This window comes from Nicotiana tomentosiformis, chromosome 7, assembly GCF_000390325.3.
Source record: "Nicotiana tomentosiformis chromosome 7, ASM39032v3, whole genome shotgun sequence".
In the NCBI taxonomy this organism is placed as follows: Eukaryota; Viridiplantae; Streptophyta; class Magnoliopsida; order Solanales; family Solanaceae; genus Nicotiana; species Nicotiana tomentosiformis.
In genome coordinates, this window is record NC_090818.1 from 75,441,852 (window position 1) to 75,466,610 (window position 24,759).

At 40.3% G+C, this 24,759-nt stretch overlaps 1 long non-coding RNA gene across 1 annotated transcript; it reads right to left on the minus strand.

Annotated features, from left to right (window-relative positions):
• Positions 1-8,416: 8,416 nt before the first annotated feature.
• LOC138895147 (uncharacterized) lies at positions 8,417-22,951 on the minus strand. The gene is made up of 2 exons (XR_011409363.1): positions 22,564-22,951; positions 8,417-8,680 (listed from the first exon to the last, which is right to left on the minus strand). It is a non-coding gene; the product is annotated as an uncharacterized lncRNA (long non-coding RNA).
• Between the last annotated feature and the right edge of the window lie 1,808 nt (positions 22,952-24,759).

Below are 24,759 nucleotides of genomic sequence, written 5' to 3' on the forward strand. Positions count from 1 at the left end.
TTGGACCTATGTGCTGAGTTCAGGCATCTTCTATTGTTCTGCTAAGCCTGGGGCTTGGGCCTGCTGGTCATGTGAAGAGCGAGGATTGTTGAAGGCCCAGCTAGTGTTGGTTTGTTTTGTTTGGGTTGATTTCTAGGCCTGTAGTTATTCTTTTATGTAATGTTTGTGGGTGTATTCATTATCCGGATCTGTAATAATTTGTAGACTAAACAATTGGAGAATTAGTAAAAGGGGGATAGTGTACTTTAATTCTCACTTGAATGGGTAGAAAACATGCCTATAGGATTTATGTGGTCTATTTTCTGTTTTCCTTACATGCTTTAGTTTTATGTGTAGAAAGCATGCCTATAGGAGTCCCACACACATTTCACTTAACTTGTCAAAACATGTTATTTCAAGTATTCGCTATACCTGTTTCTATGTTACCACCGTGCACACTTAGAAAACATGCCTATATGATGTAATAGCACATGCCTCACTCATCTAGATACCATGTTTATAGGTTTTTCAATTAATCGATCAATTAATTACTGCTATTGCTTTTTGTGCGCTGCTCCTTTAGTTATCACGACTATGGATTCTAATCAATTAATCAGTCATTTTGTTATTATCATACTTAGACGAAATGCCTGTAGGGACAATTATATAAGACATATCTCAACTACTAGAAACCATGCCTATAGGACATTGACGTCTGTCTAAGAAGCATGTTTATAAAATCGGCACTAGTAATCTGGTAATTCATATCGCTTCACTGCCTCATAGCGTAAATAATTAGAAATCATGCCTATAGGACTTAACAACCCAAATATGTTTTAATTCTGAAATCGTCTACTGGATAACCAAAAATCTGCCCGCGTGCATCTGTTGTTACGTGTGGAGGCTAACTTGGGCCTTTTTAATTGTCTTTACAGAAGTCCTATTTGTTTTGAATGTCGCTTAGTTTTATCATTTTTTTAGCAGCCTAAGTAAAGTTTAGAACCACCAAAATAGTAGGTCCAAAGCCTCCTGTACCATAGGCATGGGATGGGTAGCGCACACATAGGATACGTCTTAGAATTGAATTAGAATGCTTTTATGTAAAAAACTTCAGCATAGTAATCGGGTAGCAGGAGATGATAGTCTATGCCCGCTGAATAATATGAGCAACCCCTACCTAAAGGGAGTTGTGAAGTATTATTTATGTTGCACGGGGTGATCCTTTAGGCTAAAACACTTAGGACCCCTCCCCCCCCCCCCTTCCTTTATATACTTGCCATTTATGTGGACCAATGTTTTTGCACCCTTGTAATCATTAAGGATTTGTACCAATTTCCATGTGTTATGATAAAGACTCTTCGACTTTATATTTTCTTTGTTTATCTGATCACTTAGTCTAACTACATAATCCACATAGTTCTAAAGTTCGACCGGGACCCACATTTGTGGACCTCGAAGAGTGCCTAACACCTTTTCTTTGAGGTAACTTGAGCCCTTACCCGATCTTTGGTGACACAGACTAGTCAAAAAAAGTTATTTGCAAATAGGTGCCCTAACACACCTTAAAAATCATTAGGTGGCGACTCTTCTATTTTATCCATTTAAAAGAGTTGTCACACATCGAGGCCCGCTTTCGCGAGAAAACGGGGCGCGACAGCATGGCGACTCTGCTGGGGATATTTACTTAGGTTCTTACTATAATGAACTTGACTTATTTGTATTACTCTCTTTTTCTTTATTTATTTTAAAACTGCTACTATATGCACATCCCTTCCCTTATTCACCTTTATTTGAAATTTGCTATGATATGCACGACAAGAGTGGGTTGCTCTAGTGGTGAGCACCCCCACTTCCAACCAAGAGGTTGTGAGTTCGAGTCAGCCCAAGAGCAAGGTGGGGAGTTCTTGGAGGGAGGGAGCCGAGGGTCTATCGGAAACAACCTCTTTACCCTAGGGTAGGGGTAAGGTCTTTGTACACACTACCCTCCCCAGACCCCACTAGTGGGATTATTCTGGGTTGTTGTTGCTATGACATGCACATCCCTTCCCCTATTCACCTTTGTTTACTATGACCGCTCTTCATCTCTTTTCATATTGTCTAAGACTTCTGTATCATTCCTTTCCCATTCCTACTTCCTTACCGGCTTTATTACATCTCTGCATATATTTTTTATGAATTAAACTGACTTCTTCCTTTTGTCTTTCCTCTATATTCTTTCCATGTTTACCTTTGCGATATTATTTACTGCTTTTACATATCATGCGAATATTTGACAACGTGTTATTATTTTTGCATAAAGCATGCTCCACATCATACTCCACTCGTGCCAACTATCAACATAGCGGCACTTGATGAGTGTTCGCGCTCTTTCGAAAATTATCCTTTTAAATCGGAAAGGCTTATTTGCGGTAGACTAGTCGATCAACGGTGCAATCGACGGTCCCGTGCATTTTCCTCTCAAGTTGTCCACTTGGGAGTACCGGTCTAGATCATTCTAGAAACCCTACTCCAACTTGAAATGTACATGCATCGTGCTAAACCTAGTACGAGTTGGAACGTTATTAATGTAACAACCCGCGAAGATGAATCTTGTCCAAAGTCCGACATGATTTCAACAATCCCAATGGACACTATCATATTATGTGCATTACTTGGAGAAAAGACGCCAACGTGTTGATCATTATTGCATAAGTAGTCAAATCTGGAGGGGGAAAGGGCCAACCTTTGTTGGCTTGTAAAAAATGAAGCATGAAGTCCCCAGGTTTGGTATGGTCCAAAACATCACACCGTTGCTACTTGACTGGTGGAAAGACCTTGCACCTTGCGACAAGAATCATGTGAGAAGAGTATTGGGTGACCTACCATCCTTGCTAAACATTCGACCAAATAAGGCACTGATTGAGGCCGCTACTATGTTCTGGGACGAGAAAAGAGCCGTTTGTTGATTTGACAATATAGAAATGACTCATCTCCTAGAAGAAATAGGAGGCTTCGCTAAGTTGCCATGGGATAGTCCGGGATTACAAGTACCAGAGAATTGCACTCCTCGCAGTTTTCTAAAGATGTTGGGTTTTAAGAAAAATGACGAGCTGCTCTATTTAAAGAAGTCATACATCCCTTTTGAATTTCTTTATAAGCGTTATGGGCATAGCGAGTCTTATCGTCTTCATCATGAGGAACTTGCCATTACTTCCTTGGGTTGGACGCACCGCTGGGTTTATGTGTTCATCGTCTGCTTCTTGGGGTTTTTGATATTTCAAATGAAAGGGGGAAGGATTCATACTCGCTTAGCCATGGTCTCCAGGACTTTGATGGAGGGCATCGAAGGACAAACTTATGCTATCGTCTCTATGATCTTAGCCGAGATGTACCGTGCTGTTGTTCATTGCAAGCAGAGATTTGGACACTTTGAGGGTTGTAATTTGTTACTACAAGTCTGGTTGCTGGAACACTTTTAGAGACGAGAGTATCGTTAAGTGCTTCTGCGACGACCGTTGAATGACTACATAGCTTACCATCACCCAAAGAAAATGACATTTATCCCAGACGGGTTTGCATAACCGGTAAATGCTGTAAGTTGGGTGTGTTACTTCAGCAATTTGACGGACGGGCAAGTACATTGGATGTTCGAGTGGTTTTCTAGCAGTGAGTTCATCATCAAGTCAAGCGGGACTACTCATCTGGTACTAATCAGGTTGCGAGGCATCTATCCTTATGCTCCCATAAGGGTAATAAGGCAAGCGGGGAGAAAATAGGTCATACCTCAGGTTTCCAACATGGTCCAGTACAAGGCAGATTCAAAGAAGACGTCATTCCATTCAAGTTCGAGGCACAACATATGTGGAACAAAAAGGTCATTGTGGAAAAAGAAACCATTGAGCCAGACAGGTATCACGCCGGTCTTATGTACTACTATCTATCTTGGTTGGAGGATGGCGTAGCAGGAGACGTCTAGCCGGGAGTCAATTTGAAGGATAAGGTCATAGATGAAGTAGCTGAAGCACATGTTAAGAATAGAAGGCTACGCAAAAGGGTGTTCGAGTCTGAAGCTAAACATCTGGAAATGCACAAAGTGAACATGGAAGCGATAAAGGAATGGAAGGATATTTCCACTAAGTCAACAGAAAGATTGGAATACTTGGAACAAGGATTGATGGAGCTCGAGGGAAAGATGAGAAAGAGACTCTCAGATTGTCAAGGCACGGATGGCAGTTAAGGAGGACATCTAGCAAAAGCCTACTTACTGTTGGATATGCACGATCTGGGAAACCTGATTGATAGGGTCAAAAGAGCTAAGCACGGAGAAGGTCATTCATGGACCAAGTAGACTAGGAAATGATGTTCTTTACAGCTAGCTTAGCTTTAGATTTCGATTATAATAAGGCTAAATGCCATTAGTAATTTTTATTATTGTCGATTTAAAAAAGGTTTGACTCATTTTGGCATTAATGAAATGACGCAAATGTGGGCATCAATTTTCTCCAAGTTTACATGTCGCTTAGGCCTACCTCGAGCACAATGAGGTGCCCAAATTAGTACGCGAATTATTGCATGACTTTGTGAAACATGTTTTAATATCACAAACACTCTTTTAATATTCCTTACTAACTTGGTTACCTTTTGCTTTTTCTTTTCTTTTGATTATTCCTATTCCAAAAGGTTGATTCGTGCATACTGGCATCCTCAACATATCACACTAGATCTAGAGGTCCTCCACCTCCTCCTCCACCAAGTGATCCTAAAGGCAAAAGCAAAGGGAAAGGAAAAATGGATAATTTGAGTGGTATTAGGAAAGACAATGCTACCATAGCGGAAAATGTTGAAACTTCAGACGGCCAAAGTACTCCGGCACAGAATGAGTTGGTCTTACATCTGGAACAACAAATCCTGGAACTACAAGGCGAGCTTGACCAGGTCCGAAATTTGGCAAACCTCTCCCTCACTCTCAATGTCCCCGGCATTAACCAGCAAAACCTGACTACCCAGAACCAAACACCACCGCAAAATACAAATCTACCACCAAATCCTCCCGCACCACACCAGTATCCCGCACCTCGCCAGAACCTTAACCCGCCACCAGTACTGACTCCTCAACAACAACACCATCATCCAACTCAATACCCACAAACCACTACTTATCAGAATGCTCCACAACCTACTCCCAGTCCCTAAAACTCAACCAATGACTACCCTTATACCCAAGTGCCAGGAATCCATCAAAGCAATCTGATATATGTGGAAACATTTTATAATGATAATGATGTTTGAATGTGGAAAAGAACCTGAATCATGAAATACGGCCAAGCGCCAAGAATAACTTTATGATTGGGGCCACTCGTGCCATTGTATTGAAAAGATGGGAAAGACATATGAAGTGAGATGACTGATTGAAAAGGGGTGATGTCTCAAATGAGATGGCTTAGCTGATCGGGCCGAGATCGGACTCCGTGTAAGAACACGGTGGTATTGTGGATGAAATTGTGAATATGGCTGATGTCTCAGATGAGATGGCCTAGCCGATCGGGCCGAGATCGGGCTCCGTGTAAGAACACAGCTGTATTGTGGATTGTAATTGGCACTAAAAACCATCCAACCTAATAATGCAGGAATTTACTTAAAAATCTATGTGATCCTTAACTTGATGTTTTAGTGTTATTTAAATCTCATAATGCATTCTTGACTGTTTCCCCCTATATTATTGTTCATTTTATTGAGACAGTGTTTTAGTTTTACATACTAGTACTATTCGACTTTACTAACGTCCCTTTTGCCGGGGGCGCTGCATCTTTAAATGGATGCAGGTGGTTCCAGAGCAGACAGTGTTGATCACAGATAGTGCTACATCCTCTTCTCAGCGGACTCGGTGAGCCCCATTTCATTCTGGGGTCATGTATTGTACCTTTTGTTTATATTGTGGTCACTTTTTGAGGTATATTAGGCGGATTTTTGCCGGCACTATCTTTACTCTCTTTTGTATCTTTAGAGGCTCTGTAGATACTATGTGGGTTAAATATGGGTGTTAGAAAGGTCAACGGATCATGTTGTGTTTGGGATCTTGTTCCACTCAGTCATAAGGATGTATGTATTCTGAAACTTAACAATGATGTAACAAAATGAAACGACTTAGTATATGTATGAACTTTCTACTGCCTAACTAATGAGAGCATGCCTTCTCTAGATCATAGGTGAGTCGGGTAGATAGCGTCTAACAGGCTTGCTCGACCGGGTCCACTCGGTTGAGCGCCGGTCGCGCTCCCCGAGGTTGGGGCATGATATAATTGTTCTTCCCTTACGAATTTCTCTCGTGTTGTGCGTTTTCATCGAAAAGCTTCATTAAATTTTATAACTCACACGTATATTTGTGAGTGGGGTCAAGGACCCATTAAATCTTCTTACTCTTATGGGATCGGGCCATTCGCCTCGGCAGGATTATGTACCACACTCTTATGGGATCGGGCCGTTCGCCTTGTCAGGATTATGTACCACACTCATATGGGATCGGGCCGTTCGCCTCGGCAGTATCATATTCTTATAGGAACGGTCCGTTCGCCTCGGCATATTCTTATGGGATCGGGCCGTTCGCCTCGGCAATATTATATTTTTATGGGATCGGGTCATTCGCCTCGGTAGCATTATATTCTAATGGTATCGGGTCGTTTGCCTTGGCAGCATCATATTATAATTTGATTGGGTCGTTCGCCTCAACATTTCTATAAATACTCTTATGGGATCGGGCAGTTCGCCTCGACAGCTTTATGAAACACTCTTATGGGATCAGGCCATTCGCCTCGGCAGCGTCATGCATAATATTTGACTAGAAGCCATCGTATCCGTGAGTTTTCCTGATTTGAGTTGTGACGACCTATCTGGTGGGAACCATTTTACATATATACTCCAGTTGAGGAGGTGACCGATAATTGAGAGCTTGAGTTTATTGATCAGAGGAGGATTGTACCACGTACCCATATTTGTTTATGCTGTTTATTTACCCTGCCTCACATTTGTTAACTTCCTATTGTATTTGATTTATTGGGCCACTAGTAAGTGTCGATGTCGACCCCCTTTCACTACTTCTCTGGGGTTAGGCTAGATACTTACTGGGTACGTGTTGATTTACGTACACATGCTACACTTGCTGCACTTATTGTGCAGGTATATATGTCTGCTGGTCTTTGTGGCACAAAGGCGCAGCTATTGCGGGGACTTCACGGTGAGCTGCATTCCATGTTGTGACCCGCAGCATACAGAGTCTTCATCTTACTTAGTTACATTATCCTGTCTATTTTGTACTCCAGACAGATGTTGTATTGTTATCGTACCTTCTAGTAGATGCTCATGCACTTGTGACACCGGGGTTTGGGGGTTCCTAGTCGATGTTCATGTTATTATTATCATTTCACCTTGCAATTTATATTTTTTACGGGATTTGGTAAAGAAAATCACAGATTTCTACGAGTATTAGATTTCACTATATTTATTTAATGGGATATAATTTTAAAAATAACGAAATGAGTAATTAAGTTGTAATTTACCATTGGCTTTCCTGACGGCGACGTTGGGCGCCATCACGGCCTATAGTGGATTTTGGTTCGTGACACCATTAGAGTCCACAAGACTTGCTGTGTGAAGAATCCAGTTACACTGATCCAGAAAACCCTGAGCATCCTTTGACTGTCCTCCACTAAACTGGGGAAGGCGAAGTCGATGAAATCGCTCTAACCTCTTCTGCTCCTAATCAGTTAAAGATGGTCAGTCCTTGGCTCGAGCAACAACAACTGAACTGGAAAAACTCCTAGTGTTTGATAACCCTAAGCTAGCTGCTCCGGTGTACGGGCGATTAGAATCTAGGCTCCTTCCCCAACCTGCGAGGAGATGGTGCAACTGATATCATACCTGCCTAGCCAATCTCGTGTACATACTCAAGATCTAGTCCAAAGACTCCTGAAAACCAGTCATAGCAACAGGTAGCACTGGCGTCTGAGTTGGTCCAACCGACTCAACAATATCTGAAACCTACTCATCCACTGGAGCAACTAGTGGCTCCACAGGTGCTGCTCTATTTGGGGCTCTAACTATAACGCATGCCACACCTCGGCCTCTACCTTGGCAGCGGCCTCTCGGCGCTCTGACCGGAGGCACTGGTGCCTGTCCATCTGATCTAGTTGAACGTTTTCTCACAATCTGTGAGAGAATAGAAGAGTAAAGGTTCAAACATTGGAAATAACAAATCCGAAGATAAGTACAGACATCTCCGTACCGATCTGCAAAGCTCTACTAAACTTGCTCATGACCCGTAAAACCTATGAACCTAATACTATGATATCATATTGTCATGACCCAAAATAGCCAACCGGTCATGATGGCGCCTAGCTCACTTACTAGACAAGCCAAACATAACAAAACTGAACATAGTAACAGAATTAACGGGGAAAGAAAATATAAATCCAAAGCCCATTGACATAAATAACTGCATCAATACATACATCCCCCAGAATTAGTTATAGAGTCATGAGCTCTAAAATAAAAATACAACTCTGGAATACCAAATGAAAGTACTGTCTGAATGAAAACAATAACACTGTAATGAAAAGAGACGCCAAAGACTGCGGTCAAAATGTATCTCTACCTTGTCTCTCGGCAACTCGTAGCCACAATCACAATGACTCGCGGCTTGGTGCAACACATGGATCTGCACAATTAACTGTAGAGTGTAGTATGAGTACAACCGACCTCATGTACTCAGCAAGTATCATATCTAACATCGGCGAGGTAATAAAGGCATGAATTATTAATGATACTCCCTAATAATTTGCTCACTTCATAAACCACACAAGTGGACAACAATAATATCATCAAATTATAAAATACAGATAAAGTCACCTCGGTACACATGATATAAAGTGCCAAGCTCTGTATCGACTAACAATCTAGTATATAGAGAATATATGCACAAAAAGGCATGTATACATTCCTGATCTATCATATAGAGAAGGTATGCGAATAAAACATGTATACATCCAAGGAAATTTTCAACTAGAGAAGAAATGCAATAACAAAACCAAACATTGATCGTTTTTCATCATACTGCGTGTACACTATCAAGAGATACACAACCGCACATACAACTCACGTGCCACATATAACAACCACACCGACAACTCACGTGCCACATATAACAAACCCACGGACAACTCACGTGCCACATATAACAACCGCACAGAAAACTCACATGCTATCATAACCCAGATTCGCACGAGCGACTCATGTGCTATCGACCTAGTTCCATATCACATAGAAATCATAAAAAAGAATACTCGTACATGAACAACAAATATCAAATTATAGACTCATGGCCACAACTTGTAATGTATAACTATAAGTGGGAAAGCACTATATCAATGAACCATCTTTCTTAAAACATGAATATATATGGGTCGTCAAGGCCTCTAAAATACTGTACAAAATGAACCTCTTTCTACAAAGCCTCTAAGAGTATTTGACATCAAATGGGACAGGGTACCGGCCTACCCATAAGTCTATAGCAAAATTCTGACACGATGACTCATAGACTCGGTTGCACTCCGAATGAGGTGGAGTCTTACCGATCCTTCGCTGAATGCTAACCTTGTCTACTATGAGGGCTCGTCAAACTGATTGTCAATACCTGCAGGCATGAATGCAGCGTCGCCAACAAAAGGACGTCAGTACGAATAATGTACCGAGTATGTAAGGCAACAGAACAACTGAAAGCTGAAACTGAACTGATAATATAATAACTGAACGTAACTGAAAATCAAAGATAATCTGAAGATATGCTTACTTGCTGATACTGACTCAACTCTTTCAATATAGTAAGTAAAATAGTTGTCCGGCCTTATAAGGCTCGGTATATATAACTGTTTTGCCGTAGTAGGCTCGCTCATAGGCGCTCGGCCATACTAGACTTTATATACTCGGCCATTCTGGGCTCGCTCATACGTGTACAGCCACAGTAGGCTCGGTATATAACTTACCATCTGATCAGAGGTTGTCTAATAGGGGCCTACCCATCGATTATAGCTCGATGGTAATGAAAATACTGTAATACAGTATATATAGGCTCTCTTCTCTCTTGACTGAAAGAAGACAATACTCAATTAAATATGAAGTCCCGATAAGGAGAATACTATAATTTATGAGAGTAGGATAATGTATATAAATTCGGGAGTATGAACTTCTCGTTATGCCTCGTTATCAAACACATGTAATTACGAGATCATGCCAAAATGAAGGAAGGGCTTAGCCTTATACATGCCAATTGCGACAAAACACGTAACGGCGGATCGAAGTAAGAAAAAATCCGTATGATATTTTTGAGAAAGATTGTACCGTGCTCTCTTAGAATTGCATCTCGACCAATCCAGATTCGCTCTTCTTTTTCCTTTCCATGTTTGTACACTCAACATAGTGTACTTTTAGAGATCTATTCACATAGAAGCTTAATTTCTCACAAAAAGATGAACCAAGAAATGGCTTTTAGGCAAAGCGATTCATCTGTTACTAGCATCCTATCTTAATAAGGTAAGAAACCTTCTTAAAATTGTTAGCTTGAACTCCATCCGTAAGGAAATCTCTAACAAGTCTTAGCATCACTCTTTGAATAAGGTAAGAGATCTTTTAAAGCTATATGTTGTGGGCCCCACTTTGATGATGACTTGGCCACAAATCTCTTTAATTGTGCCACCTTGCTACATGGTGTAAGAGTCACCATATTGGGCTTTAATTCACACTTAATTTGCTACCACATTGGAGCTTATCCAAATAATTTAATCACTTAGTTAATCTCTTACTAAAATCCATAATTAACTAATTTCCCACATAATTAAGAATTATCTCAAATTACATAAAGTAATAATCACTTTTAACACACTTCATACACCTTACTAATATAGCCATCTGATACCTTGTATGGTACTAGTCCATAAATACCGGGTATTTTAGCTCGGGCCGTATTTTACCCCAAAATGTCAAACTTTGACGAAACTTATTTTCTTCGATTTGCTTACCCTCTCACCTTCACGAATTATCCCTTGTTTGAAATAGCATAATACTTATAATCCCAAAATAATCTCATTCCCGAGCTTACGTCGATTAACTTACGACGAAACTTTATCGTACAAAAATGCGGGATGTAACATCTCATTTCCGAGCTTTCATTATTTTTTTATGGAATACTTTTACGTACGAAAATATGGGGTGTAACGCTGGTGGTGGAACGAAGAGGTTCAAGGAAAAGTGAAAGCCAAGAAAGCGGCATATTTGAATCTAGTAGAAAGTATAGACGAGGGGCAGAAGAGTGCTAACAGGGAGGGGGCGGTTACTGCGGCTAAGACCACGGTGTTTAGTCGTTTATACGAAGAAATTAGGGATAAAGGAAGGGACAAGAAGTTTCACAGGCTGGCGAAGTTGAGGGAACGAAAGGCCCGGGATCTGGACCAAGTGAGGTGCAAAAAAGACAAGGAGGGTAGAGTTTTAGTGGTGGGGGCACAAATTAGGCAGAGATAGTAGTCTTACTTCCATAAATGCTTGAATGAAGAGGGAGATAAGAGCATTGTGCTGGGGGAGTTAGAGTACTCGGAGCGGCAACGAGATGTTGGGTACTGTAGACGTATACGAGTGGGGAAGGTTGTAGAGGCTATGCGCAGGATGAGAAGAGGTAGAGCGACTGGGCTGGACGAGATCCCGGTGGAATTCTGGAAGAGTGTGGGTAAGGAGGGCTTGGAATGTCTTGCTAGGTTGTTTAATGTCATGTTTTGGACGAAGAAGATGCCCGAAGAGTGGAGGAAGAGTACGATGATCCCATTGTAGAAGAAAAAGGGGGATGTCCAAAACTGCAACAACTATAGGGGTATCAAGTTGTTAAGCCACACGATGAAAGTGTGGGAGAGGGTGATATAATGGAGGTTGAGGAGGAGTGTGTCCATTTTCGAGTACCAGTTTGGTTTCATGTCCGGATGGTCGACTACGGAGGCCATTCACATTGTGAGGAGATTGGTGGAGTAGTATAGGGCGGTGAAGAAGGATTTGCATATGGTGTTCATTGACCTGGAGAAAGTCTATGACAATGTCCCGAGAGAGGTTCTATGGAGATGTTTGGAGGCTAGAGGAGTGCCTGTAGCGTATATTAGAGTGATTCAGGACATGTATTGTGGAGCTAAGACACGGGTTAGGATAGCAGGAGGAGACTCTGATTACTTTTCGGTTGAGATGGGGTTGCACCAGGGATCAGCACTCCACCCGTTTTTGTTTTCTCTGGCGATGGCTTCATTGACGCGACACATTCAAGGGGAGGTGCCTTGGTGCTTGTTATTTGCGGATGACATAGTCCTGATTGATGAGACATGAGGTGGCGTTAACGAGAGGCTGGGGGTCTGGAAACATACTCTGGAGTCTAAGGGTTTCAAGTTGAGCAGAACCAAGACAGAATACTTGGAGTGCAAGTTCAGCGGTATTACCCAGGAGGCGGATGGGGATGTGAGGCTCGATACACAAGTCATTCCCAGGAGAGAGAGTTTCAAGTATCTGGGGTCTATAATTCAAAAGGATAGAGAGCTAGATGATGATGTCACACACCGTATCAGAGCAGGGTGGATGAAGTCGAGACTCGCTTCCGGTGTCTTGTGTGATAAGAATGTGCCATTGAGACTTAAGGTTAAGTTATACAAGGTAGTGGTTAGATCGACTATGTTTAATGGGACAGAGTGTTGGCCAGTTAAAAACTCCAATGTCCAGCAGGTGAAAGTAGCAAAAATGAGGATGTTGAGATGGATGTGTAGGCATACTAGGTTGGATAGAATTAGGAATGAAGTTATTCGGGACAAGGTGGGAGTGGCCCATGTGGAGGCAAAGATGCGTGAGGCGAGGTTGAGATAGTTCGTTCATGTTATGAGGAGAAGCACAGATGCCCCAGTCAGGATATGTGAGAGGTTGGCCTTGGGAGGTGAGAGGAGGGGTAGAGGTAGGCCAAAGAAGTCTTGTGGAGAGGTGATCAGGCACAACATGGTGCAACTTGAGATAACCGAAGACATGACCCTAGATAGAATGGTGTGGAGGTTAAAGATTAGGGTAGAATGTTAGTAGGTAGTCGTGCGTTCCCCTTTGTCTTCTTTAGTTCGATAGTATTAGTGCTAGTGCGGTATCCTTTTTCGTAGTTTGCTATATTCGCATGTCTTGTTCCATTATTACTTGCCATCGGTAATTGCGTAGTTTACTAGAAGTACTTCGTTCATATTCTCGTTTGTTGCCTTGGACTTAGTTTTCTAAATATATTGTCTTGCTATTACTTGTTATCGGTACCTCTTTCATATTATATGCTGCTATCTTCGATTTAGTTTTCTAATTATTTGTCTTGCTATTACTTGCTATCAAGGCTTCTTTCACCTTCGTTAGCCGAGGGTCTAACAGAAACAATCTCTCTGCCCTTCCAGAGTAGGGGTAAGGCTGTGTACATCTTACCCTCCCCAGACCCCACTTGTTGGATTATACTGGGTGGTTGTTGTTGTTGTTGGAAAGCAACTCCGTCTAGCTCTTCAATGAACGGGACTGCATGCTCCAAATAAGCTGATTGTCCCCATTCATCATGTACCACAATCTCTTGACAACCCACTTAAATTTCATGCATTAGTGTATGGTTGATGGGACAGGCCCTACCATGTGTATCCAGGGTCTTCCGAGTAGTAAGTTGTATGAAGAGGAAATATCCATTACTTGAAATAGTATGGGAAATTCAACTGGTCCGATCTGCAAAGTAAAACAAATTTCTTCAATGACATCCTTCTACGAGCAATCAAAAGCCATTACCCTCACATGGATTTATTTGACTTACCTCGGGTGGATTCCCAACTCTCGCAGAGTAGAGAGAAGGAGTATATTAACTCCTGACCCTCAATTAACCAGCACTCGGGACACCACCTTGTCCCCACATTTGACAGTGATAAGTAGAGCTTTGTTGTGTCACTCCTTCGATAGGAAGCCCGTCTCTTCGAAAAGTGATCATATTTGCTTTGACTATTTTCCCAATAGTTGCATCCAGTGCCACACTGGTGTTGTTGCTTGGCATACTTACCCCACTTAGTACTCTCATCAGGGCATCCTTATGACTGTCGGAGCTTATCAGCAAGTCCATGATTGATATTTGGATCGGAGATTTCTTCAGCTGCTCCTCCACGGAGTATTCTTTGGTCGCCATTCTCTCTCAGAATTCCGCGACCTCGGGGTCTGTTATATTTCTTCTTTGAATCTGCTCTCTTCCCAAATTCCCTCGATTTGCATCTTCAGGAGCGTGTCATATCCCTGACCTAGTCATACCGTGGGCTGCTGCAGAATCCGCCATCTTGGCTTTACCTTTTTGCTAAGAGGTCAGATAGTTTTGTATTCCTGACCCTCTCCGTCCTATGTAGCAATGGCAGGTTATCACTGATAAGTCTGAACCGTCACTGTGGGTCTCACTTGTACTATGATCATCAGAGTCCTTTGAGGTGGGATCCCCACGGCCTCTGCATTTCCTACTGTGATAGTAGTTGCTTTCAAATCATATTCATCATCTAAGGTGATCATGTTGACCCCCTAATTCCGGTGATTCGATAGCGGATTGCAATTCACATTGGCTGGAGCCGGAGTGCACTGCATGGCTCTGCTTTTGGTCAATGTCTCAATTTCATTTTTCAACTTAAAACAATCTTCAGTATCATGCCCAAGCACTTTTGAATGGTACACGCACCTTTTGGTTGCATCAAAATCCTTTGAGGGATATCCAGGAACCCTTCCTTCCACTAGATTTATCAATCCTGCTCTCCTCAATCTTTCAAACAATTGAGCTAGAGGCTCAGCAATTAGGGTATAATTTCTGGAACCCCTCTCTTCAAAATTTGAATGACCGTGGTGGATAAGTGGGTTGGTTTTAATGAGTGGTGGTTTGGACATGAGCATATTGTCGTTGTGGATTCGGATTGTTATGGGCTCGAGAAGGGTTATATTGAGGTTGGGGGTTGTAATATGGTTGTGCGTTGTAGACTGGAGCGTAGGCAGGTTGTGGTAAATGGTTGTTTAGGGAATAAGAAGTGTGGGCTGAGTTGATAGTAAGGGATGACTGTTGAGACTTCTTCATTTTTCTTCTTTCCGCTACCGATTGACCCTGATTGGATTGCCTTTCTAGCTGCTTGCAGTACAACCATGGATTGTACTTTGCCGGATCTTATACCTTCTTCTATGAAATCTCCCATCTTGACTAGTTCGGGGAATTTCTGTCCCATCATACCCATCATTTTTTCAAAGTATATCCCTTCTTGGGCCCTGATGAAGTACTTGGTCAAGTCACTGTCGTCCAACGGAGGTTGTGCCCTGGCGACTTCTTACCTGCATCGACATGCATATTCTTGGAATGACTCAGACGGCTTCTTTTACAGGTTTACCAGTACGATCCTATTGGGAGTGATCTCTGTGTTGAATCAGAAGCAATTCATGAAATCTTTCGCCATATTATGCCATGTTCTCCAGTTTTGTGGATCTTGTCGAGTATACCCGGCAAGTTCTTCTCCAGTCGGGCTTCTTATGAAAAACATTATCCTCAGCTTCTCATTTCTTCCCACTCCAAATAACTTGTAACAATCTGCCCTCAAATGTACGTAGGAATCACCCGTCCCGTCGAAGATATCGAACTTTGAAGGCTTATAACCTACTGGCTTGCACATCCATATGGATACATAGATTCTTGTATTCCAAACTTTCACTTCCCTGAGCGACTTCGAGGTTCTTCATTTGTTTTCTCAAGATTTGTAACTGCTCAGACACCGAATCCTCTTCCTTATGCCTAGCTTCCCTTTCCATCTCGGCATATTAGTCAATCACATAAGGCACACTGACACTGACAGGTGCTATAAAAGTAGGTTCAGAAACGGCATATACAAGAGGAACATATCGCTCATGGGTAGCGGTATGTGCCACGGGTATGTGCTGATTTTGGTGAATGGTAAAAGTGACTTCATCACGAGGAGGGGTGTAAATTGTGTTAGTGGTAACGGGTGGGTTTTGTGGCATTTGAACGTACAGTGGTACATAGGGAGTTTAGATAGGAGGATTTGGTGGGTTTGCAGGGATTACTGGAGGTATGATTTGAGTGTTGGGAACTGAAGTCGGGGTGTTGTTGGCTTGACGTGATATGGAAGGAAAATGGTAAGGAATTGAATCCAGAGAGGGGAAACGAGGTTGTTGCGGAAATGTTGTCATGGCTAGATGTGCTAGTTCCCTGATATGTTGCACTTCCTCCCTTAAAGACTATCCCTTGGGCTATCACGCATGTTCATCATTCCTTGTATCGTCCTTCTCTCTCGATCGCCCGAGCTATCGTCTATGACTAGAGCATGTTCGGTCGGGTTTTCTATAGCAATACTCTTCCCCTTTGATCTTAAGTTGTACGGTGGTTCCGTCAGTTTCGGGTCAATACAAACCAAATTTTCTTTTGGGGAGTAACAACAAAGTAAGAAACGAAAAAAAAGAAAAAGAAACAGAAGTTAGTTTCTTCATTTATACAAGCAGAATATCACACAGAGCAGTTAATTCACGTATTTAGGCAAGCGCATTTTTCTCAAATTCGTGGGACTTCTCATTACCAGAGGTAGGCCTAAATCGCGAACGTTTGACAAAAAGTTAGACTTGACACATTTAGATCTGAAGCAAGTTTTGTTACATTGATAATGTCTGGATTGAGATGGGTGGGAATAGAGGTTACATCACTTTTTCTTACATTCATAGAACTGCATAGTCTTGAACAACATGCCCTTAGGGGAAAATAATAAAACTGGGATAAAGATACAAAGTAGGAAAGAAGGAAAAATCAACCAACTTCTAGTAACCATCCACAGAATCATTCCCTATCTCCTCTTCCTCCTCTGGCTCTTCCTCCAGATCTTGTTCAAATTCCTCTCCGTCATCGTTGAACTCAGATTCTTCTCCTGGATATTCCTCCGGCTTTTTCTCAAATTCTATCTGGATGCACTCCACTACTTGGTCATCATTTTAGCAGGTGGCAACATGTGATCAATGGATCCTGGGACCACTTAACGGTGCATCGAGGTGGTCATAAGGTATTGTGGCAGAATCTAATGGTAGATTTACAAAAGCAGCCACTGCGTCCTCCAGCCAGGCTCTACCCTCTTTTCTTGGTCGGGCTAGCTCGTCTTCCTTGTTGATACAGACATAATACTCTGAAGTGCACCACGTGTTTTGACCCATCGACATTATGACTAGATCATTCCACTCTTCTTGGAGCCTCCTTATCCTTGGTATTGGAATATGTCTGTTGTATTCATCCTCATATAGTGGTGTCCTCGTCCATAAAGGCACATCCTCAATTAACCCGAACTGTCTGAGAACCCGTAGAGGTGAGTATGGTTGTATGCTCTCAAGTCCTATCAGCTCAATGAAGTATTTCTGAGGAGTCCATAGGATTTCCCTCCGTCCTAACCATGACAACTTCCAATTGACCTATTCTCCACTTAGATTAGTCAGCACTTCTCTGCACTCTTCTTGTCCATATGGGGAGACCCGATGTCTCATCCTCTCGTTGTAGTTGCGGATCATGTTGCTAATGCCCACAGAGTAGTCAATTGTGGCCTCTCACTGGAAGAAATGTTCTGTGGCCCAGATCTGAAAAAGCCAATTACAGCCCTTAAAGAAATCATACCCTCGTGCACATTCAGGCAAAGCCCTTAGAATCTCAGCTAACACCATCAGTACCAGAGTAGCTTGGAGATTGCCACGGAATGTAACCAGAACCACGGGTAACAAGTTGATGTTGATCCGACCTCCTTTCTATGGGAAAATCAATAATCACATTAGTATCAGTAAGAAAGTGATGGGCCTAAGACTCTCCCACGTTGCTTGATCACACTGAAATTCTCCCGAGTACCATTCATAGCTTTCGTGATGTCCAAACCTATCAAACAACTGATTTAGGCTCACCAATTCGTCTCGATATTTCTCAAACTTCAACTGTTTGCTAGACCCAAAGCATCTAGGAACCTGTAACCGGGCATGGTGACTGGTAGTAGTGGTCTCCTTCCTGTAAATCTGTGAAACTGCTAACTTCTTCCAATGTTGGTACTAACTCACAATCAGCAAACTTAAACACTACCTTTGCCTGATCCCAGAACTTTATCAGTAGGCGAGTAAGCACCATGTCTGCTCGGATGTTTAACTAAGTGGACAGTGCCCCCAGGCGTGTCCGAATCTCATCTCGTGCTCTCGATGGATATTCTTCAACCATTGCTTTAGCTTGTGTGGTGCTCCCATCACCATATTGATCTCGGGGATGTTTTGGTTGATTTCTATTTCTGAAGTGGGTAAAGAAAGGTTTTGGTAAGTGTTTGCTTCGGATCTTTAGGTATCTCATCAAGTTTGTTCCTCTTTCCATAGAAGTCATGTCGTTAGGTGCATGACCCATTGACATTAGTGTGGCTTTCTTAATTGTGTGTCGATGCCAAGGACCGACTCATATAAGGTTTATGCAATATGACCTATGTTTGCTAGAGTAGAGTGTTTCCTACCTTTGAATTCGACTGAAAACTACGAGAAGTTATGTCAGTTGACCTGACAAAGTAATTCTCTGAAACTAAAGAGTTTTGAAAAGAAGGTTCGGAGAGCTGTAAAAGACAACCATCACGTGCCATCGTGTGTGATAATGTCCTGCCAAGACTCGATAGGAAAAAGTGTGATGACAATATATATATATAAAGCGGTAACAGATAAGGGTGTAACAATAACAGGCATTATAATAAGCATGCATAAGGAGTAAGTAGGGCAGGAAAGCATGTAATTGCAAATTAAATACAGTTAAAGCAACGTACAAATAAATCTAAGTGCCAAATTTAGTCTAAGTGTGCTAAGGTCAGAACCTAAGTGTGAATTTCCAGCTGAGTCGCCATGTTGTTGCACCCTATTTTGCACGAGTCAAAACAAGATTCAACTTGTGGTTTCTCTGTTGTTAATGAAAGAGAGTCGTCACCTAATATTTAAAGGTATGCTACAGTACCTATTTAATTACTAAAGTCATATTCTTTATTATCTGCTAACCAGTGAGATTATGGGTAAGGGTTCTTGTTCTTCTAAGGGGAAGGTATTAGGCACCCCTTAAAATTTACCTGAGGTAGCTCCATAGGACTTAAAATAGATTTAGGACTAAGTATTTGTATTATGCTTAATTATTGTATAAAGTGATACGGCTTACCACATATTAGGTCATATCACTTACAAAGAAGGTGTGTAGATTAAAAGGATTTGAGCTTAAAGAAGTCTTAGAAAATAATATTGGCATATATGTGCTTGGAAGAGCTTTGAAAAATGTGTAAGATGTTTGTATTTAGGAAAATATGTGAAAGAAGAGTTAAGTTATAAAACACTTTGTCTTTTAGGACTGGATGTTCATGTTACTATAATAAGATGAAGATGTTATAAAAGTAAGCCTAACATATACCTTGGTTTCTTAAATATAAGACTTGGAGAGATCGTTTGAAAATATGTGTTTGAGCGGCAGCAACTTGGTATTTCGAAAAGAGTTGATTTTCTATTTAGAAGGTCAAACTTGCGACTCAATTCTGACTTTTTTCTTAAAAGAAGGACTTTCGTCTCTTGCTAAGCGATTTTGGGGTTTTAAAATCATCAAGAAAAGTTAGAAAAAAACATAGCAAACTAGTAATGTGAATAGCACGATTAGCGAATGGAGGATTAGCCACTAACCAAATTTTTTTTTAATTCTACATTCTTTAAGGCTTACCTAAGTTGTTTTACATGGTTTAAGATGTAAAGTAAAGCATTCAATCCAATAGGATAATTGTTGCATATATGTGTGAGATAAAACAACAAGAATGCAACAAAGTAATGAGGAAGTAAATCTAAGGTAGTGAAGCAGTAATAATAAAGGAGTAAAAGGAGAGGATTGGACTGTGGTTTTTTTGGGCTTCAAAGAGACAGGACCATCAATAGCAATAACGGGCAACAATGGACTTTGAACTTCCAGAATACAACAATGCTGGATTTGGGCCTGAGTTCCTTAAGAACTCAATAGGCCTAAAATATTATACATGTTCAAAAGAAAAGAGAAAGTCATTCGACACACATTCTGTATATTCGGCCATGCATTAAATACATGATCAAATGAATTTAACAAAATATAACAAACTAACAATACTTAAATATTATGAGAGGTTATACTAATGTGGCGGTTATGTGTGGTAAATATTTTACATTGAAAACCTTTCGTTGTCACTAAACACTAAATCCAAAGAGAATAATGAGTGTCAATAAATTAAAGGCTAAGGGTACAGTTCCACTCAAGGTCAAAGCCCCCTTTTTAATTATCCGACACATCAAAGTTCCCAAGGGTCTCAAGGACAAGGGCAATTCTTGTTTCGGGGAGAGTAGCCCAACTAAGAGTTAAAATCTACTCCCAAATACCCCTAACCACTAACGACTCATTTTTCCATATAGGTTTAAGTGCCAATGAGGGTCTTTCAATGTAAACCAATTACCATAGCAATACCACACCATATAAGTGTATGCCTCTTTCAAGAGGGCCAAACAGAATACTTTTAAGGCTACAAGACAACTTATTTGTATTATCACAACCATATTTCTAAACTAAATGGATGGTCAACATATTAAACACGTCCAAAGAGATACGCTTCAAACACACATAGCGGCAGTGGTATTAGCATACTACTGTTAAAGAAAAAACACTTGAGATAAAATACCTTAAGGATAGATAAAGAGTACACAATTCAGATCGGCAACAATTTATAAATACAGATGCCTTTTCCCTAACAGACCAGTAACAAATTGGCTTAACTAAAGTCTAGCACACACAGGTTAATAATACTACTAAAAACTTTTGAAAGTATCAACAAAGGTTCAGACAAACAGTCATAGTCAGAACCTCTGCAGGTGCTATTAGAGATACAAGAATATAATCAAAGCGTTTAACATGACTACAGGTTTACAGATTCAAATGGAACTCCTATGAATGCTTAACAGGATCTCAGACTACCAGTCTTACTTAACTTTGAAACTGATGACAGAAACACTTCTTTATAAGAGTGTTAATCTCATTATGAAATAGGAAAACTATTGTATCCAAGCATTAGCAATAAGAAGTTTCCATTAGGGTTCACAGATTAGGTTAAATTTAGATTAAATGGAAAGAGAGAACTGGGTGCAGTTTCAAGATAGTGCACAAAAGCATAATATCATGAAGGACGGATAGGAATGCATGTAGAACTTTCATTCAACTATACACATAGATATTTCAATTAAGGTTATGATTTTACAAAATAGGATGAGTTTCAACCATTATAAAATCAAGTCAACAATGTCGACATGGGAGATCTTATACTAAGCAGACTTAATTTATCTGCATAAACTAAAGATTAACATCTAAATATGATGGAGTTATACCTAACTTATAAAATAGTTAAAACTCAACTACAGTAGACATGACTATAACCTGATTCATGAGAAATAATCTAATCATAACAGAACACATGCAAAATACTTTCGGGTGTTTATAAGAATTGACTTAGTTACCTTAATGAGACTGTTCCATATAAAGAAACATGTAGATGTAATTAGAAGTAAAACACATATATAAGACTCTCATAATAATGACTCAGAGGTTACTTAAGGGTCAACAAACACTTATATAACGGAAGAAAGCAATTTGAACACTTAGACTTCACATATTTCCACTGAGTGATGAAGGATTAAACCATGAACCTTCATGTATTTTCTAGTTAGAGTTATCAAACAGCAACCCCAAATACAGAACAACAGAATAAGGAAAATAGTGTTGTAGATATAAAGATCACAACACAATATTAAAGAAAATCTGAAGTCTAGGCAAATATGAGACGTAATTAAGCCATATTAAGGAACTTAATCGTGTAAGCTATTTGATTCAAAATGGAAGTCCTTAAGGTCACCTAAAATCTCAATCACTACTGATTAAAGATACTCAAAAGCATAATATATGACCATAAATTAACAACACCTTATTATGAACTAGAATAAACATCTATACACTAATGACAAATATCATAAACGAAAATAGTTAATTGAAAGATAGTAGCATATCCGTGATTTTCGAACAAGACAATAGAAAAAGAGAAAGGGTGGAGGTATACTGACCTTTTCTAGGGCAACAAACAAAATAGAGGTTCAATTTAGTCGCGTAGGATCCAAAACATCAAGCTTGAGCAGTAAAAGAACTCGGAAAAACAAGAGAGAGAGAGAGAGAGAGAGAGAGAGAGAGAGAGAGAGAGAGAGAGATTAATCAAAGAGTACTTAGGCTTCTAAAAATGATTTGTTTTATATTCGTATGAGATTTCAGGCTCATGTTAGGTCTGGTTGGTGAGAGCATTCAAGACTCTATTTATAGTGCCATTCAATGGCTTAGGTTCAAAGATTCCAACTAGATAGCGGAAGATGACGGAGAGTTGATGATGCTAGCAAAGTGGGTGAAATCAGAAGATACAGAGGAAAATTAGTAGTGATTTTTACCTGAAGCGGGGAAAGGCTGACCGTTGGAAGCAAATATCAGCGGACAAAGCTCGGAGACCCAGAGGTCACTGTGTTTGACCTCTGGGTATAGAATATTCATCATGAGACTCTGAAGAAGCTTCATGCATGCTTCGATTTACAATAACATAATAGAAATCTGAAGATTTGATGTTTCATTCATATGCTAGGGTTTTCATATTTGGGTGTTTGAATCTCTCAGACGAAATGGGCAAAATTCAGCGAGGATCGTGGGTAATGAAGACAAAGAGGATGATTTCTGGGTGATTTAAAACCTTGCACGATTTTGTGCAAGGTTCTCTTGACTGATTAGGGTGATGGGTTTGAGAGAAATGATAGAGAAAGGGGAAAGAATGGCAGCTGGGCAGCAAGGAAATGATTTAGGGTTTGAAGGGGATTGTGTCATCTCTAGGGGTTATTGTTGGGAGATAGGATCTGGGCCGTTGATTCTTTAGATCAATGGCCCTGATAATTCAGGTTTTAAATGATTTTATCCAATAAAATGTAGTAAAATTATAAATATCAAATATACTACTAATTATTATAATTAATTATCTATAAAATACTTTTTTTCTAAATTATAATACTATTTTTTGAATTATTAACATTGTAATCTAATTAATCAAAAAAATCAAGAAGTAATTCGTCATATTAATTATAAAACCTCTATGGTGTATTTTTAGAAATTATTTCAATAGTATTAAAATAGTACTAATACTAGTTTATTAAATTCAAAACTATTACCTTATTAATTTTGTAAAAATAGATATTTATTAATAGAAAATACTTTCAAAACATTCATTAATTATTAAGTACAAGTAAAAAAAAATTAAAAGAGAGGGTCAAAATTGACCGTCAATAAAACCCCTCCAAAAGTTGCCCCTGGCCGAGTTCCAAAACTCCAAATAATTAGGAATAATCAAAACCCTCGAATAATATAATCTGCCCCATCTATTCTGCATTTGCGAACCCAAATCCTGCTTTGTGGTTCCACATTTGCGGAAAAAGCATCATAGATGTGGAAGTCACAAAACTTCCCGACCAGCCGCATCTGTGTATCCGCTTCTGCGAAAGAACCTACGCTTCTATGCTCACCATACCGCATCTGCGTACTCTGCCGCCAGCCAACCTCCTTCGCTTCTGCGCACACAATCCCACAGGTGCAACTTCGCACCTGCCCACCTCCCTTCACAGGTGCGATTGCACCAGGTCTGCCAACCAACAACTAAGCTCAACAACCTTCTGGGTGGTGCGAAACACACCTGAGCCCCTCGGGACCTCTCCCAATCATACCAACAAGTCCCTAAAAATAACAAGGACCTACTCAATATATCGAAAAGCACAAAATAATATCAAAACTATGTATCACACCTCGATTCAAGAGTAAGGACCTAATCAACTGTAAGGCCCCTTAAAGAATCACCTGAAACCCGGGGTTTCATGGTGCCGAGGTAGGCTAATGTATTTGTCATGTCTCCATTAGATTGAAGTCGCTAGGATTTCCATGATGTCCTCGTAAGTTGCGATTATGATCGGCTCAATTTTTTATTTCTCATGTTCCGAGTCCTTTCTAATAGATTTGATTATTCTAAAATAAGTTTTATGTTGAAAGATGTATGTACTCAAAATGTGTTCCAAATGTTCCTATCATATTATGATTCGCTCCGAGGATGTAATCTAGTATGATCAATGTACCAAAGGTGTTGTGATTTAAAACTCATATTTCAATTGCAAGTTAGTATGCCTAATTGTGGAAGAGAAACTTAATGTGCTTAAGACTCTTGTTTGCTCATATGTGTACTTAAAGTCTTGATTTGAAATTCTCTTATTGATGATAATCCATGGTAAGGCTTGAAAGTTATAGGGGTGAGTATGAAATATGAAATTCTCTTATTTACAATTGTGGCCACTAGTGCCAATAAAATAGAAAGGTTTATGAAAGATTATGAAATGAGTTGTAAATCCTTTAAATAATAAATGCTTTGGGAGTATCGTTTAGTCAACGAGGAAGGGTAGGTCAAAATAACCTAACCCCAAAACTACACGTGTCGGTGTAGGAGTGATTAAGAGATAAATCCCCGTGTTGATGTGATGAGATTGTTTCCCATTATATGGGATTAGATTAATGTGTTGAGATATATCCCCTTAAATGGGATGAGATTATTTGTGGCCCCTCGA